Here is a 15,036-nt window from a genome sequence, read left to right as displayed (position 1 = left end):
GGACGTGGTGGCCTGCCGCTGCTGCTTGGTGGTGCAGAGCGGCCGCGGCGGCGTTCGGCTTCAAGCGAGCAGCAGAAGGCGACGGGCGGAAGAGCGGCGCGCCCAGGCGGGGGGACGCGTGGCGCCGGAGTTGGAGCATGAGGGGCCTAGGCGCATACGCCATGGCCGCCGTGGCTGCTCGTGCTTGTGCTTGTGCTTGGATGGATTATTCCTGCTTGTGCTAGCTGAGCTGATTCCCGATGGCGACCGATGCAGGCTCGCTGCTTATTTGTAGTCTCGGGCAGCTGCAGATCGACGCATCAGGACGTCCCAGCGGTCCAGCTTTTGACTTGGGCTCCTGACATTGGCGTGCCACTTAGGCCGTGTTTGTTACCAAATTCAAAATTCCAAAAAAAAAATTCGACACCTGTATGGAGACTTAAATCTAGACGAAATAAAAAACGCATTGCGACTGCTGTCTGTAAATGGCGAGACGAATCTAATGAACATAATTAGACTGTAATTAGGTGCTAAATTGCTACAGTAATGCTACAGTAAACAACCTCTAATGACGGATTAATTAGGCTCATTAGATTCGCCTCGCGATTTACAGACAAGTTCTGTAATTATTTTTGTGAATAATTTATATTTGATACTTTAAATATAAAAAGATGACTTTTCAAAAACTTTATAGAGCACAACCAAACATGGCCTTACACACGAGCGTTCAGACATAGAGAAATGGTACTATATACGTACGAGGTCAAGTCAAGCTTGTGCGTGTCTCGCACAGTTCGTTCTTCTCAAAACGACGAAACCACAGGCTGGATTTTGATCGGGTCAAGAGGCTGCGTCGTTGTACTACTCTGTTATTCTTTTTAACAAAATACTATCTCTATTTCAAAATATAAGTATTTGTTGACTTCTGCTGATCATGTTTGACCATTCGTCTTATTTAAAAAATTTAAGAAAAAAATAAAAACAATTAAAATATACTTCAAATATATACGATGATAAAACATGTCATAATAAAATAAATAATATTTTCTTAATTTTTTTAAATAAAACGAATGGTCAAATATAATCAGCAGAAGTCAACAAATACTTATATTTTGGAACGGAGAGAGTACGTCCTCACGCATGTTTTCAAAAAAAACTGGGTCACCGATATGAGGGCCTTGTTTAGATGCGAAAAGTTTTTGAGTGTAAAGTACTATAGCACTTTTGTTTGTATTTGGTAATTATTGTCCTGCAGTGTGTTAAATAGGCTCAAAAGATTCGTCTCGCAAATTATAGTCAAATTTTATAATTAGTTATTTTATTTAGCTACATTTAATACCTCATGCATGCGTATAACTGCATTGCGACTGCTGTTTGGATGCAAACTTCAAAATTCCAAATTTTTTTCCGGCACCTGTATGGAGACTTAAGTCTAGACGAAATAAAAAACGTATTGCGACTGCTGTCTGTAAATAGCGAGACGAATCTAATGAACCTAATTAGGCTGTAATGGCAAGAGCTCTGTCTTTCAATTAAGAAGGAATAGAAGCTTTAAGCGTGCAATGCCAGAACAGGAGAATGCATGATTCCCTTGCTTTTTTTTTGAAGCAAATGGCAAGAGCTCTGCCTTTCAATTAAGAAGGAATAGAAGTTTTAAGTACAAGAAAGGTTAGCCAAACCATCCTAGATGACTAACCCACCCATGTGCCGCGGTACAACACAACATTGCAACGAGTCATCGTTGCCGAGATGGTAAAAGCCAACAGCTCCGACTTCCCGAAGCAAACCCTAAACACGGACCGGCACGAGGTCACCTAGGTCATCGTTGCCGAGCTCAAACACAGCGCGAAGAGCAGCTCCGACTTCCAACTGTGAACCAAGGCCCCGCCCCCGGTGACCCCAAGAATGAAGGACAGCCCGCTCCGTGTTATCGTTGCCAAGCTACATCCATCGACGTAGCAGCTCCGACTTCACATTTCAGGATCAGTCCGCCGAAAGATGAAGGGCGAATACCGAAGACAACAATCATCGGGGCCATGACGACATCTAGGTGCGACGCCTTCAGGAAGGGTACGACGCCGAAAACGCCGCCATCGCACGTCCAAGAAAGGACAGGGTTTTCACCCTGGCCTGGAGGATGACGCGAGAGGGGAGGAAGCATGACGCCCCCAACGGAGAAACGGCGCTCATGGGTGTCGCTGTCATCATGGCTTTCGCCCAAAGGTACCTCTCCTTCCCTTCCGCACAAACGCCAGGCCCCGATGACCCTCTCGCCATGCATATATGCATCAGTCGCAAACTAATGAACAAGCAGCCTGGAGGTACCACCATCTACCATCGCGTCGGCTCCCCGGGCGAGACCGTATCCGGCCTCACCGGCCCAAGATCCGGTGCCACCTCCCAAAGGAAGGGAGCACTTCAATCTGGAGGAACGGGCACGCCATGGCCGCCCGACGCCACTCTAGTAGTAGCGCTGAGAGGGTGGGAGGGGGCAGCAACAATATGCGATGAATTGAAGGTGGGAGAGACACCGAGCAACCGAAGGATCACCACTACAACACTTTTAGAAGTTGCTATATCCGGCTAGCAGTGTGCGGATCTGGGATCTGGCCGCCGGTCTGTAGGACCAGCAGCACCCTCTAGAACCCGCTTGGCCATGAGTGTCTTCTTGGTTAACGAAGAGGAATCGAGGAGGGGGAAAAACATGGAAGAAGATCCCACTGCTGCTGTCCTTATGCCCACACGGGCTTCCGGCGACCCACTCCGGCGGCGGCAAGGTGGTGGGAGGCGAGAAGGAGGGGCTAGCTGGTGGCAGCGATCAACCCGAGTCACCCTTGCGGGCAACGTGAGCGGCCAGGGAGACGAAAGGGTCCTCCGAGGCTATTTATATGTTATTCGTTCGTCACACTTATGTAATGACATTTAGTGTTGAGATAACAGCCATTGTCTCATAGTAATTTCACAAAATGTTAATTTGTGCATGCATGGGACAGATGGAATTTTGATTTTCATGATAATAACGATGATTCATACAATGGAGAATGAGTAATTTCAATCACATCCTAAATTTTAGGCTATGAGACCATTCCTTCATGAAACATTGGTACGTTTCTCTCACTTCTTATCTCTCTTTCATGAAACAATGGCATGATTTTTTCCACCGCCGCTTTCGACCGGAGGCTGATCAGGCAGCGTTGGTGTTCCAACTGCCAAGAGTGCCCATGTCGGCGCCACATGAATTTTTCCACCGCCGCCGCCACTGCCTTCGGCGGGCCGATGACCTAGCAGCGTTGGTTGTCCTGCTATGGCCATGAGCGTCCATGTCGGCGCGGCATGAACTTCCCCACCACCGCCACCGGTGCCTTCCACAGGCAGATGACCAAGCAGCGTTGATCCTCTTACTTCCTTGAGTGCCGCCGCCTTCGGCGTGATGATATGAACTTGCCCACCACCGCCGCCATTGTTGCCTTGTTCCGGCGGCTGGCCAGGCGAAGCTGTTCTCCCCATTGCCATGGACAGTGAAGAAAAACGTTGGTGCGTGGCGCCCAGCCTGCCCACGCGAGGCGACGGCACCTGCAGCGCCAAGGAACTGGTTGTGGCCTGCACGCCACCATTCTTTGGCGCCGTGGTGCTGTCGTCATGGACTTCACCACCGCCACCTTCCTTCAGATCCTTCTCTTTGGGCGGCGCCGGAGGAAGCGGTGACCCCTTGCCTGCTGCCTTTGATGCCATCAACTGCGAAGATTTCTTCGTGTTTCAGCTACTGGATCAGCTTGGAGAGCGGCGAGGACGTCAACGACGCCGTGGCCTTAGCCTGCTTGGGGCCTCGGACTCGAAAGTCTCCAATGGAGAATCGACCGAGCTTGATTGATGGCTCAGCCTTCCAGCAGCCAGCACCCTGAAATGCTGATGAATTGATGGATGCAGCTGGTGATTGAACGCAGCTGCTTATATAGGCATAACCGATCGGTTCGTTCTGTTTGCTGCTCTACAACAAGAACAAGTCATACATGCTTGTGTGTATGCGTTAGTTGAGCACTGGCAGCTAACTACTGTCGTTAGAGAGTATACTATTAGAATTGATCTCCACCAGTTGGCCCAACGGCCAACTAATCCCTTGACCAAGTGCCCTGATCGGGGGCCCAGCCCAAGATGAGGCTGGTGGGCCCCGTCGCGCAGCCCTATAAAGAGGAGGTGTGGACTGGTAGCTATTGAGACGAGGTTCACCGCCGTCACTTCCCCCACCTCAAGACCCTAATATGATAAGAGAGGGTGGGCTGCAGCGGCGGGAAGCACCACCAGCGCTGCCACTTCACCGCGCCGTCACCTCCGTGTCTCCACTGCACCGGTCGTCGCTGCCCCTGAGCGGATCGTCAACGAGGAACGCGAGATGGCAGGCGGCTCGAGCACCACTGGAGAAGGTATTCATCCCTCTTAGTTTCTGTTATTGTTGTAGATCTAGGATTCCCATGTACTCTGAACAGAGGAAGATGAATGAAATCCACTCGATTTATTCCCTCTGCGGTCCTAAAGTTTTAACATTGGCACCAGAGCCTAACAGTAGAGAGTGATCGAGATTGGACAGAGAAATTCGATGCAAGTCGAACAAAGAAAGATCCGAACCCTAATTGATTCGGATTTGGGGAAAGAATCAAAGAGAAAGAATGAATACATCGATCTCGGATCGGAAAAGTCGTCAAACCCTAACCATAGCAAAGAATGAGGCAGCGGGACTCCCCTGGGTCTCGGCGCCGCCCCTCACCGCCGGCCATAGCCGCGCGGGATAGCAGTCCGACAGGCCGGCTCGCCGTCGCGGGACGACCTTGACACGGACAGATCTCAGCCGCCGTGCTCTAGAGGTAGCTCTGCCTCCGTGCGCGCGCAGGCTCGGGGCACCGTTGCTAGCCCGCTCGACGGCGGCACACTCCCGCACGGATCAGCGTGCACGCCGGCGAGGGGGCCGGCGGCGGCGCCGCCATCTCCGGCCAGAGGCCACCGCTCGATTCACTCGGGTGAGAGAAAAGGAGAAGAAAGTAAAGAAATGAAGCTCGTAGTCACGGGCTATGGGGCCGGCGGCCGGAGCTCTCGACGCCGGCGAGAGCCGCTAGCGGCGCCGCCGCTTGCACTGACCAAGAGAGAGAGCTCGAGAGGAGGAAGACAGAAATGAGGCTAGGGTTTGGGGGAGCACCGCCGTCGGGCGGTTTTGATCCGTGAGAAGGGCGCTCGACCATCGGATTCGATCCGACGGCCAAGAGCGATCGGCCCTAATCGGACCGTGGCCGGCCCAGGCAGGTGCCTAAGTGGGTCGTGCGCCGACTGCTGGGCCGCCAAGCCACCGGGCCGACTGAGCCAAGGAGCTGGCGCTGCATGTCGGGCCGTTTGGGCTGTTGGCCTAGGGCAAGCGTAGAGCTGGGCCGAGTGCTGAGTTTTGGGCCATGGGATATTTCTTCAGTCGGGCCACAAACACAGTAAAGAAAGGAGCCTACTTTTATCCTTTTCAGAAGCATTTCTTTATAGAATTTTGTATGGTTTGACTTTCTATTCAAATTTGAACCAACAGGATAATTTGTTTTAGAAAATAGTAAAGCTTATAGTGCTAATGCTTCTGGAAAGTAGAATTTTATATGTGTCTGCTGTAAAGTTTTAAAGCTGTTGCTCTTAAATTTAATTCAAAGTGACGAGAGAATTATTTTTAAGAGCATGATTAAAGAGCTTACGTTGAGTAAGTTTTGTATAATTTTATCTCTATTCAATTTTGAACCAACGGGATAAATTGTTTAGAGAGAAAATAAGTACAAGTATAGTTTCAGAAAAGAAAGAAAAGTTTTCTGCTGCCATAAAAGATTGGAAAAGATTTCCACTGTTATACTATTGCTATCTTTCAATTAAGTTGGAACCAACGAGAAGATTTAATTGGAAGAATAGTCGAAAAGTCTTAAATGATTTGTCTGTGGGTAAAAGACAGAAAAGCTTCCGCTGTTTAAAGTAAAAGTTGAGTTTTGGCATTATTCTGCCATTTGAAGTCTCAAAGTTGAGCATTACTGGAATCACAAAGATATTTCTCATGGAAGAGAAATTTAAAGTTAATTATGGTATTGTTATTTTCTGACCAACGTTAATGATAACATTATTATAATTTTTTCATGAATCATACCTTGAAGTTTAAGGTCTCTGGTAAATGTTGCATCAAAGTGACTATTTCAGAGAATAGCTAAAGAACTGCTCTCAAACTAGAGAAATGTATTTTCTAGTTTTCGCTGTAATAAAGTTGATTATCCTCTAATTAAATTTGAACCAACGGGAGAATTTAATTTTGAGGAGCAGATATATGGTTTTAAAGTTTATTGAGTTTTCCATACATTAATTCCATTTCTGCCCAACGGTGATATAGAATTAATGTAAAAGATTATTCTATTTCTGCCCAACGGTGATATAGAATAGAACTTAAAGTATTGATTATTGACTTTTCAGACAATGAGTTCTATGTTGTCCTTGAAGGACGAAAGACAATGAACTAGGTACTTGTGACTCAGAAAGAAAGAAGGTCATTATATAAGAGAATATATTCTCTGTAAAGAACGGCTTGACAGGAAAAGTACTCAGGATATTTATCCAAGAAGAGTAGATAAAGCAATAAGAGTTCATTTTGAGAAATGTCTCTTATGTACTCTATCAAGAAGAATTCATTTTGAGTTCAGTCAAAGTTGTGATAAGTCAATACATGTTTAATTTGACCAACGTCAGATTAAGCATGTGTGTCATGGAATATTCAGATTTATTTCTGAATTTGATATGAACCGATCCTGACATTTTTGTTTGGAAAAGTATGAAATAACCCGCATGACGGGATAAAGTTGGCATAGTGCTAATCCTGCATGGCGGGAGAAAGTTGTGATGACTCATGTACTGGTTTATCCCACACTAGGAGAAAAGTTTGGAGTAGCTTTGCTATTCTAGAATTGATCGGGCACTTCTATTGTGTCACAGAGATTAAGCGCTCATTGAGTTTAATGAAGAATGGAAAGTTACATATGAACCTCAAGATAAGAAAGATTTGCGAGCGTGACTTGCTAAAGTACTGGTAATAGACACTGTTGAGTTTGTGAAGTGAAACGAGGAAAAAGTACTGCCATATCAAATAAAGGACTCTATTGAGTTATCAAAATAAAGTGAATAAAAGGTACTCCCATACGAATTAAGAAAATACTTTGTTCTGCATGACATAATCATGTGGATGAAGTAATAAAAGTTTTCTCATTCACAAAGTTGTGAATAGTTTTCAAAATTGTGGCAGAAAAGTTCAAGCCACATTTCGAGGGGGAGAAATATGAGACAGTTAAGAAAGGTACTCCCCTTTAATGTGCATTGAAAGCAAGAGATGATCTATTAAAGAATGAATGTGACCGTCAGGGGGAGTACAACGGTCACTATAGTGATACCCCTATGTAAAGAAATGGCTAAATTCCGGCATTCATGCTGGACGACCCTCCAAGATAGTAAGATGGTGCTTACAGAGCACATATAAAGTTTTTAATAGATATAAAGTTTTTAACAGATAGAACCCAAACAAAGAGATTTATTGATACGCCATCTTTACAAAAGATGGCAAAATCTGGGGGAGCATGGTATGTAGAGATCTAAGACTTGAAGAGAAGTGGGAATGCGTGTCCACTTCGATGATTCGAGAACAGCAAATTTCTCATACGTGCTGATGTTGTATACAACACATGTTGTTAGCTCTTCAAGAAAATGAATAAAGTAAAGAAGGATCTTGAAAATGAATAAAGTAAGGAAGGATCTTGTTATGCAGGATCTCATTAGTCTATTGCCATTTGGCAAAAAGGAATAACAACAACAACAACAATCCTATATAAAGTAAAGAAAATCAAATGGAGGTCAATTCCACCTCATTTGAAGAAGTCATAACAATTCCATGTGTTAAGTCCATGGAAAAAGGAATGATTTCTGAAAGAGCCATCACAGTAGGTTATAATGGACCTACAAAGAGAAATGTGACTCCAGAGGGAATGTTGAAAGACATAAAGTAAGACTTGTGTCAAAAGATACAAAGAGAAGAAAGTTTGGGTTTAAAGAGATTGAGGGCAATAGCTTTTAAGCAAAGTAAAAGAATGGGAAATCTGATTTTCACTTTTTAAATGAAGATAACATCCTACTTTCTAGTGGTGGTATTAATATATTGATAGATAAAGAATTTTTGTCCTCAAGTTTTGATCTCGGTGATGAGTTTTCATTCTACGAATTGAGACTCATCGAGATAAAAGAAAGGGTATTATGGTTACTGCAAAGGCATACTCAGAAAAGCTTCTAAAGAAATGAAGTATGCGAATGAGTAAACATACGCCTGTTCCTATCGTCAAGGGTAATAGTTTTGGGAACCTTAGTGTTACAGGAACCAATGTGAAACAGAAATAGTCCCATATGCTTCAGCTGTTAGAAGCTTTATAAGCACGCAAGTAAAGAACTTACCCTGACATAGTTTTGTGTATCTGGGTTCTTTTGGCAGAAGTTCAATCCAGATATAGATCACTGGAATGAAATTGAGAATGTCGGCCTCATGCTAAGTTGGAAAGAACTAGTACTCTCAAAAGGTTGTGAGTACAAAAGTAGAACTTGTGAAATGTGTAGCGAAATCCACAATTGTCGCTAACTTTCACACTTGGAGGTTTTGTGTGGAAAAGCTCCAAAATAAAGCAATTATGATCAATGTGATGCAAAGATATAGTATAGCATGATACGAGGCCGAGTGACAGGCAAAATGGTTAAGGGAACCTGTACCCGGAGTTGATAATGGTTGACGACAGCAATAACCATTAAAGTAATTTGCTCCTATGACAACGAGTCAACTGTGGTGCCAAACACGTTGACACAGAGTTATACGTTGTAAAGAAGAAAGTCTGGAATCATGATTGAAATGCATTGTGAGTTTAAATGACAGCCAAGTGTTTGCGGATCCGCTCATTAAAGTCTTACCGCCCAGTGTGTACAGAGAACACACAGTCGATATGGGTTTATGGTATAGCCTATGTTTTCCGGATAATAAAGGGCCCAAAGCTAAAGAATCTATTTCAGAGCAGAGACATGTATTGTAGCTGTTGAATCTATCGGCAACTGATCGTGACGATGAAACTGCTCTATGCATTAATCTGTGATGAAATATGAAAAGAAGTAAAAGGTATAAAGCTAAAAGTATAAGGTGAGATCAAGGGGGAGAATGTTAGAATTGATCTCCACCAGTTGGCCCAACGGCCAACTAATCCCTTGACCAAGTGCCCTGATCGGGGGCCCAGCCCAAGATGAGGCTGGTGGGCCCCTGTCGCGCAGCCCTATAAAGAGGAGGTGGGGACTGGTAGCTATTGAGATGAGGTTCACCGCCGTCACTTCCCCACCTCAAGACCCTAATCCGATCAGAGAGGGTGGGCTGCAGCGACGGGAAGCACCACCGGCGCTGCCACTTCACCGCACCATCACCACCGCGTCTCCACTGGACCGGCCGTCGCCGCCCCTGAGCGGATCTTCGGCGAGGAACGCGAGATGGCAGGCGGCTCGAGCACCACTACACATCCCTCTTAGTTTCTATTATTGTTGTAGATCTAGGATTCCCATGTACTCTGAACAGAGAAAGATGAATGAAATCCACTGGATCTATTCCCTCTGCGGTCCTAAAGTTTTAACATATACCACTACGCATGACAATATTCTACCAGAGAGGAGGGTGGTCACTCTCACTGGCTGCACATGCGCAAGCAGCGGAGAGAGATGGCACCTCTACCGAGCATCAGACTGAGAAACACATGCTCCAATTCATTCCGCCATCATCTTTGATCTATTTATATGTCACTCCACCGCAGTGCATGCATCCAATGCCTAGTCCGGGACGAACGAAGCTGGTCCAACAAATTCATATTCCCTCAAATTGATTGAGATGTCAAAGTTTCAGTTAGTCACCAGTACGTAGTAAGGTACTAGGGTTCGAAGATGCAAGACTTGTTTTCAATTGTTCATCGAAGCTTCCTGTGTCCTAACAACTCAAAGTGAACTGGTGTGGTATATCTTATTTCTACCAAGGTTACAAACTTATAATGATACATTTGTATTGGGGCTGTTCCTGACGCCCAAATACCACTTGCATGGCACTATTCTACCAGATTTTAATTTGACACAAAATACATAAAACAATGCTAGTGCTATGTAACTCAGATTGAAAAACAGAAAGAGCAAAACTAGTTATCAGACCCGGGGCAGCGGAACTGCTCACAGGCGTAGAATATTGTAGAATAAGTGATAGCGCATGGCATGCACTTTGTCCTATTTTAACTACTCGTATAGAAGTAGGACTAGTCGGATAGAAGGAAACTACCCGATAGACATTACGTTGGACTCCTTGAGTATTAATCAGCTAGGATTTTCCATGTAGCCCTGTCACTCTAGAATATATAAGGGCGGGCAGGGACCCCAACCAAAACATACAACATCAATCAACATCTAAGGCAATACAAACAACCACACAGGACGTAGGATATTACACACCTCGGGGCCCGAGCCTGTCTAAATCTTTGCGTTTCTTGCACTATTGGTTCTAGAACTAGTCAATCTCTTGCTTACAATCCTACTGCTTGTGGTATCACTGAGCAGACTTGGCGGCTAAACATTGACAGCTGGCACGCCAGGTAGGGGAATCGGCGAGTTAGCGAATTCGATGGCCGATTCCAACGACACCAAAAACGTGCCTCAGGGCACAACCATCGTTTTCAGCTCCTGGGCCTACACCGCCAACGGATCGGGTGGCTACACTAGCCACCTGATCACCACCGAGGAGCTGGAAACCCCTGACGACAAGCAACTCGCCGACTCCTCTGTCGAACTCGGCGAGATGCCACCAACTCAGGTTCCATCCGCCCTCAATTCAGAAAGAGTTCGAAACGTTCCGGCTCCAACCCACCACGGCGGGTCAGTCGTGCCCGACGTTGTCCCCGATTCTGAAAAATTTCTGAAACCCTCGGAAAATACGTGACTTATCTCAAGTCACTTAACCGCCCTAGGGTCAGCAACTTTGAACTACTTGATGGAGTAGATCGGGTCTCACAATCCATTGAAGGATGCATCAAGCTTGCGGAATCCGCTCTTGGACAAACCAAGATGCACCAAAACCTAGAGGATCCGAACCCACGATGCGATTGGATGGGTGACATATTCTCTGGGATCGATCGAGTCGATGCCACGCTCGTTGACTGCATCAACATGGCTGAAGATACTCTCCAACAAGGAAACTCCAAGAAATGGCACATGACAGCAAAGCCCTGTGGGAAAACCGATAAGGCAAATCCCTAACTTGATCGGATGGGACAGCCCAACTCAGGGACCGACCAGGCTAGTTCGTCAAAAAGCTCCAACACACTTTTCTGGTCCTCTGTTTGATCAGGACTTTGATGAATTCATGGAGAGTCTAGACCATCTTGAACCCTTCAATGATCTCGAAGACTGGTTAGATGACGTTGGCTTGTTCATGGAAGCAATGTGTAATCCACATCACATGGCTGACGTCCAAGGGCAAGAAGCCAAGCTCAAGAAACAGAACGAAGAAAAGTCCGAACCACAATCGGACGACCACCGAGAACTCGAGAAGAACAACCCCCAACTTGATCGGATGGGTGACCCTATCTCTGGGATAAATCGGGTGGCTACAACTAAAGCCTCACAAGAATCCAGCCAGTCGATTTTCGGTAAGCATTGGATAGAGGAACCCGAAGGACTAACAACAATTCAGTCCTATTGTCACTAGATGAATGAGAATGCTTTGCGGGTCTAGCACGGTACGGTACATCGTTGAAGGTTGAAGAAGAAGCTAGCGCCATTAGTTGTGGCCCCCACCATTACCGTCGTTACCTTCCTTGAGCTTCTTCATGGCAGCGTCGTCTCCCTTAGGAGGACGAGCGCCTCTCCGTGCCGTCCGCAGGTCCACCGACGACACACAAATCGCAGCGGCGCCGTTGTTGACGTGGTGGCCTGCTGCTGCTGCTTGGTGGTGCAGAGCGGCCACTGCGACTTTCGGCTTCAAGCGAGTAGCAGAAAGCGATGGGCGGAAGAGCGGGGCCCCCAGACGGGGGGACGCGTAGCGCCGAAGCTGGCGCGGGAGGGGCCTAGGCGCATACGCCATGGCCGCCCGGGCTGCTCGTGCTTGTGCTCGGATGGATTATGTTGATAGCCAAAATTAGCAGAGTTAGCGGCCGATCGGTCTGACCGGTTTGGCTAGTTGTAATCCGAGCAGGTTTAGATTTATTTGTAGAATTCTTGTGTAAAACGACTTGGAAGGGGTACGTCTTCCCCGGCCTATATATATGAAGGCTAAGCCCGATTGAGGTTATTCCCAATCGAATAAATACAATTTACATTACTTTTGTTCTCGCAAACCCTAGCCTCTTTCCAAACCCTAATTCATGTACTTCCTGCCTCTGGACGGCGTTTGGCGTTCTAAGTGGCCTGACCGATCTCAGAGCAACTCTAGTTCCTTGAGCTCCGACGGGGTCACTCCCGAGTGGTAGGTTCAGCGCGAAATTCTGTATAGCCAATCTGACCGGTTCGCCCTACCAGTCTGACCAGTCAGCATAGGATCTCGCCGGAGTTGATGTGTTCGGCGCAAATTAGTCTCAACAGATTATTTCTGCTTGTGCTGGCTGAGCTGATTCCCGATGGGCGACCGATGCAGTGAGTTGGCGATGGCTCGCTGCTTATTTGTAGTCTCGGGCAGCTGCAGATCGACGCATCAAGACGACGAGAGGGACGTCCCACAGGTCCAGCTTTAGACTTGGGCTCCTGACACTGGCGTGCCACTCACACGAGCGTTCAGACATAGAGAATATGGTAGTATATACGTACGAGGTCAAGTCAAGCTTGTGCGTGTCTCGCACAGTTCGTTTTTCGACGAAACCACAGGCTGGATTTTGATCGGGTCAAGGGGCTGCGTCGTTGTACAATTCTGTTATTCTTTTTAATAAAATAATACGTCCTCACGCATGTTTTCAAAAAAAAAAGGGTCACCGATTTGAGATTCGATAACTGTATCGCGTTCGTTTTGATCCAGTTACTCATCAGCCACGAGATCGATCCTACCAGTTCTAGGGTCTCGTTTAGTTGCAGCTGTAAAGTTTTTGAAATGGAATCTTTGTACATTTAAAGTATTAAATGTAGTCTAATCACAAAATTAGTTACAGAACTCGTCGGTAAACTACGAGACGAATTTATAGACTAATCACAAAATTAGTTACAAAACTCGTCTGTAAACTACGAGATAAATTTATTAAGAGTAATTAATCCATTAGCACATGTTTACTATAGCAATTTAGTGTCTAATCATATCCTAATTAGATTCATTAGATTTGTCTCGCAATTTACAAGCAAACTATATATATGCAATTTATTTTTTATTTTATGTAGATTTAAATCTCCGTGCATGTAAGATTTTTTTTTCGATGCCTAGTTTTGAAATTTTGAATTTTGCAAATAAATAAGGCCTGGGAAGTCCTTTCCTACTGCCAGATTGACAGATTCCTTTCTCATGATCACACGCACTCACACATTCATGGTTGTGTATGTCGGTATCCCAGGACCGGGGTACCCCCTCTTGCTGAGTCTTGGCAAGAGTCTCGTAGTTATCGTTAGCTACGCCCTAACAACCGAGCAGCCGGACCTCCGTGGTCCGGAGCCATACTCTCCCGGCAAACGGCCCCGGACCCGCTCCCCGCTTGAAAAGGGTCCAGTGGCGCCATGTATCCCGGGGGTAGCCCTCAGACAAAACAGCTGGGGGCCCCGGACTTCCCGCGGTGTCCCGGACCTCCCAGGAGTACCGGACCCCTGCCGGGTCCCGGACCCGGACCCTCATACACTATCCGGACCCCTCAATGGGGTAGAACTCACACCCCGCCTAGGGCTAGTCCGGAACCACCACGTGTCACGTGCCCGCACGCACGCGGGGCCGCGAGACTTCCACTGGAAGACTCGCCTACCTACCGCATTCAATACAATAGGCGGAAGTGCGCACTGCCATAGCAAAACCCGAGGCGGCTTTGGCCAGGTTGCACTATTGGTTGCATGTTACCAAGGAACACAGAGCAGTCGCTGGCGCCGCCTACTCCGCGTATGTCAGCCTACTATGCCAGTTGGATACGACGGCTCGGCTTCGCCCATTAAGGCACCTACACGGTAGCCTCGACAGACTACGCCGCAAGCTACATTGCTCCAACGGGCGCCTCGCCGATGGGACAAATAAAGACTCCCCTCAGTCAGAGAGTCTACAGGACGAGGAAGCGTATCCGAGAAGAGATCCCCAACCACTATAGCACCATTAGTATCTTTACAGTATAGTATACATCCTTGTTGGGCCCACCTGTCGGGGTCCAACGACTAAGTACGCGTCCTCCTTCGCTCAATAAAAGGGAGACGCCCGTTAGAGAAGGACTCAGGCCCGGGAGAAGCTCGGCTGGGCAGAGGATAGACTCATTCATACCTAGTGCAATACACTACACAGTGGACGTAGGGTATTACGCTTCGGCGGCCCGAACCACTCTAAATCCGTGTGCTCTTGCATTCTTGCCCCCAAGCTAGATCGGCCTAATAGCTTAGTACTTCCCTGAGTACTCCCCCTCAGGGAATAGGCGGGTGCGTTCTGCCACCCGGCTGTGGGTACCCCCAAAAGCCCACGACATTTGGCGCCGTCCGTGGGGAGGTGCAAGTGTTGGCTAGATCTCCAGGCTTCTGAAGCTGAGCTCATCTTCTGCAACGGTGACGAGAAGATGAAGAGAGGCATGGCGGCACCTACGCCGCATGTCACAGCGCCGAGGCAGCAGTGCCCTCGGTGCGGCGGCGCGTGGCAGCGGCGCCTGCTGTGCGTCGCCACTGCGACACCTCAGAGCCGGCGCAGTGGCGTGCAGCGGAGACGCCCGCTGTGCGCCACCCTACAACACCTCCGTGTCGGCTCAAGGTTTTCTCTCAAGCAACCACCAGGACTCCCCTGCGGCGACTTGGCGTCGGCTCAAGGCTTTC

The sequence above is a fragment of the Panicum virgatum genome, chromosome 6N (assembly GCF_016808335.1).
Source record: "Panicum virgatum strain AP13 chromosome 6N, P.virgatum_v5, whole genome shotgun sequence".
NCBI classification, from domain to species: Eukaryota; Viridiplantae; Streptophyta; class Magnoliopsida; order Poales; family Poaceae; genus Panicum; species Panicum virgatum.
This window is presented reverse-complemented; position numbering follows the sequence as displayed.